Source organism: Seriola lalandi, unplaced genomic scaffold, assembly GCF_002814215.2.
Source record: "Seriola lalandi dorsalis isolate HSWRI2012SDOR001 ecotype SW California unplaced genomic scaffold, Sedor1 jcf7180002053436, whole genome shotgun sequence".
NCBI classification, from domain to species: Eukaryota; Metazoa; Chordata; class Actinopteri; order Carangiformes; family Carangidae; genus Seriola; species Seriola lalandi.
In genome coordinates this window covers 101,911-106,157 of record NW_019523989.1, presented here as the reverse complement: position 1 = coordinate 106,157, position 4,247 = coordinate 101,911, and the positions used below count along the sequence as shown (strand labels likewise).

Below are 4,247 nucleotides of genomic sequence, written 5' to 3'. Positions count from 1 at the left end.
TGTCACATGAATGTATCTCATCCTAGCATTTCAGTCAAGAATAAAGCAGATTCAGTCTGAAGGTCGGTGTCATTAAATCTTCAGATCCTCAGAAACACTGACAGTCATGTCCTCTGTGTTGAGACAAACTGTCCAGTGTCCAACATTTTACAGTCATACGTCACTGCACTCACACACACACACACACACACACACACACACACACAGACACAGGTGGAGGGAAGAACATGAGAAGTGGCTGTGACTTCATGTGAAGAGTTCAGAGAAACAAATGACAGGTAGACCACATGAAGAACCGGTTCAACAGCAGGTGTTCAAACAAATCAAACTGGCGATCACAGGTTTCTTTAATTAAATATCAAATATCAGGTTACAGTTGAGACTCATCACTCCTGCAGCTCTCTGTCTCTCTGAGAAACTGTCTCCACAGGTCACAGGTCCTACTGTAAAACCCAGCTACCAGAGCTTGTTCCACCAGCACAGGGTGGTCTGAAAAAAACAAACCAGCCAAGAATCAACAGAAGAAAGTTCATTTGTAGGTCTAAACATATTCAGGGAGTTTTATACTCTCTTTTTGTCTCTCCCACGATGTTATACCTCTCCTACAGCGTCCATTACAATTACACGCACATGGAAAATTAGGCGATGACGTCATTTAGAAAGTTCTCGCGACTTTTAGGACGGCCGATAGCACTGCCTGCCGCTCTCTCTCTCTCTGGCTCCACCCATTTCACAGGTGCTACTATAAAACCCAGCTACCAGAGCTTGTTGCATCATTTTACACCATGGATGCCTTTCTTCAAAGTGTTGGGCTGAACTATCAGTTACTTCCTCATTTATTCACATGTATTTTAAGAACTCGTACAATTCTTTATATAATGTTGGAGCTGCTTCAGTGTCTATTTGGGAATGCTGTCAACAACATCAACCAGGAACACATAATCATGTAAGTAATAAATATCACTAAGATGATATACCTGGAGCGTGGGGACGCTCTTCTGGGTCACTTTGCCGGTCCCAAGCCCGGGTAAAGGAGGAGGGTTGGACGTAGAGCTCGCAATTCCACCCCACGTAACAGTCTGTTGATTAAATTTGATATTCTAACATTTAACAATACAGGACAAAATTGATTTATGTAATGTGGGTCTAGACAAAGCATTAAAGTCATGAGGTTATTTTGAGAAGTGACGGCCTATTTTAATGGCAAAATTAAGAAAAAAACAAAGCAAGAATCAACAGAAGAAAGTTAATTTGTAGGTCTAAACATATTTAGGGAGTTTTATTCTCTCTTTTTGTCTCTCCCACGATGTTATACCTCTCCTACAGCGTCCATTACAATTACACGCACATGGCACAAAGTTAGGTGATGACGTCATTTAGAAACTTCTGGCGGCTTTTAGGACGGCCAATAGCTACCTTCCTTACTGAGGAGTTGGCAACACTGCCTGCAACTCTGTCTCTGTGGCTCTCTGAGAATCTGTCTCCACCCATTTCACAGGTTCGACTGTACAACCCAGCTACCAGCGCTTGTTACATCATTTTTCTGTACCATGGCACGTGGGATGTTTCTTCAACAGGTGAGGCTGAACGATCAGTTAGAGATAGGGGATAGTGGGGTAAGTAGTGCCATGTTTTACTTAAAGTACCTTTAAAGCGAGGGGATTACAGTAATGCCTCCAACTAAAACATGTACATATAGTTTAGGATGTTGTGCATCCCTGGGAACAATCACTTTGCATCCTAAACAAACTGTTTGAGAAATATAGCTTTAGAAAACAAAGTGGTCTTGTGGCACAACTTGCCCCCGGTGCGGGGTAAATTTAGCCATTGATAATTGAAGTAAAACAGATCATTTTAATCTCACAAACAATAATGCTATATAAAAGCAAGACAAATTCAATACAAAATTACTTATTTAATGTTTATTTAACAAACAAGGCCTGACACACCTCGACTCAGAGCAACACGCTCAGAACAAAATAAAAAATCTGCTCCCTTCTGGCAGTTGTAGTTCACGGCATTTCATGACACCTATGCCATGAAACATTGCTGCTAGTGTCATAATATGTTGAGCTAGCTCTTTCTCCATGAGAGACTCGTTTGGCCACAGCTGTTCTCTCATAGCCTGGCTTTGTTACTTCTCCTATTTTTTTCTTATCCATATATCTTTTTATGGTCATCCTGCAGATCTCCAACCTGACGTATCGTCTTCCCCTGTTGCACCTCTTTTACTGCTCTTTGAGTAATATATAGTAAATAATCATAAGTGTGCCACTGGCACAACTTACCCCAGGCCCTTTGGCACAAATTACCCCAAGCCCACCATTTAGAAAAAGATGGATCCCCTAGCTGTTTTGAGCTTGCATCATGCTAACTGTATAGACTCATGGTGTAGTTTACTAAAGCACTAAAACATGTGTGAACTGTTTTCAACGTTATCTATAATTGTTCAAACACAGCAATCAAAAAACCATGATCATAGAAAATTTACTTTGGACGGCAAAAAATAGTTTTTTGAACTTAAATGTGCTTACCTCTCAAGCCATGTGTCTCCCTTCTTTGCAGGATGAGTGAAATAGATGCCTCTTTAAAAATATGTGGTCACATGACCAACTTCTTCTATGGTTTTCTAGATAACAGGGGTGGCACTACTTGCCCCTCGGCACTAATTACCCCACTCTCCCCTACAGATAAATATCAACAGACGAGGAGTGACTGTGTCATGGATGATCGTCGTTGGTTTATTCTGGATCAACAGTTACAATTATTATGAGGTACTTCCTCATTTAATCATATGTATTTCGGTACGTGAAGAAGCTGGGGACAGAAGACCTCGTACCCTTCAGTGTATAATCTTGGAGCTGCTTCAGCGTCTATTTGTGAATGCTGTCAACAACATCAACCAGGAACACATAATCATGTAAGTAATAAATATCACTAAGATGATATACCTGGAGCGTGTGGACGCTCTTCTGGGTCACTTTGCCGGTCCCAAGCCCGGGTAAAGGAGGAGGGTTGGACGTAGAGATCGCAATTCCACCCCACGTAACAGTCTGTTGATTAAATTTGATATTCTAACATTTAACAATACAGGACAAAATTGATTTATGTAATGTGGGTCTAGACAAAGCATTAAAGTCATGAGGTTATTTTGAGAAGTGACGGCCTATTTTAATGGCAAAATTAAGAAAAAAACAAAGCAAGAATCAACAGAAGAAAGTTCATTTGTAGGTCTAAACATATTTAGAGTATTTTATACTGTCTTTTTGTCTCTTCCACGATGTTATTCCTCTGCTACAGCGTCCATTACAATTACACAACACAACACTGCCTGCAACTCTGTCTCTGTGGCTCTCTGAGAATCTGTCTCCACTCATTTCACAGGTTCTGCTGTACAACCCTGCTACCAGCGCTTGTTACATCATTTTACTACGCCATGGCTGCCTTTTGGACGTTTGTTCAACATGTGAGGCTGAACGATGAGTTTGAACCTCAGATAAATATCAACGGACTAGAATTCACTGTGTCATGGAGGAGAGTCGTTTGTTTACTCTGGAACAACAATTACACTTATTATGAATTAATTGATCATTTGATAAGATGTATTTCAGTACGTGAAGAAGCTGGCGACAGAAGACCTCGTAACCTATTTTATATAATCTGTGAGAGGCTTCGGGAGCTGCTTCGGCATCTATTTGTGAATGTTAACAACATCAACGAGTAACCCAAAGTCATCATTTAATTGATAAATTTCTTTGATTATAATTTTAATAATTATAATATTTTATAATTTTATAACCCTGGAGTGTCAGGACGTTGCCCATTATTAATGAAAGCATAAAGCTTCTACCCATCATCATTGGATCATTTGAGGGGTTTCATTAATACTAATTGATTGAATAAATGCTGAAAAAAAAATTCTAGAATAAATTTTTTCAATAGTTATGATGTCTCCTGTTTCTTGGTGGTGTGATGTGTTCTGCTCCAGTAGTTTATCTGTGTAGTGTCTTTGTTGAAGCTAATTCTTTTCATGAGCTCAGGCCACGTCTCAGTGTTTTACAACTGCTTTCACACATTTTCTAAATGAAGTCGCATTTTATTCAAAACTCTACACACAAAATGCAAAGTGCCACATTTCTGCTGCAAAATCAAACACTGCATTGAAAATATCATAAACATCTAAAAAATCAAGTATTTGCCTCAAATAACAAACACTGTTTACCTTATAGGAGATTTTTGGATAAATC

The 4,247-nt window shown here is 39.5% G+C and overlaps 1 long non-coding RNA gene across 2 annotated transcripts; it reads left to right on the top strand.

Moving 5' to 3' along the window:
- The first annotated feature begins 858 nt into the window (after nt 1-858).
- Nucleotides 859-3,945, top strand: LOC111651121 (uncharacterized). Of its 2 annotated transcripts, none has more exons than XR_015436908.1 (4): nt 859-946; nt 1,499-1,577; nt 2,691-2,920; nt 3,385-3,945. It is a non-coding gene; the product is annotated as an uncharacterized LOC111651121 (long non-coding RNA). The 2 variants fall into 2 exon arrangements; XR_015436907.1 differs by having other exon boundaries at nt 1,499-1,616.
- The last annotated feature ends 302 nt before the right edge of the window (nt 3,946-4,247 follow it).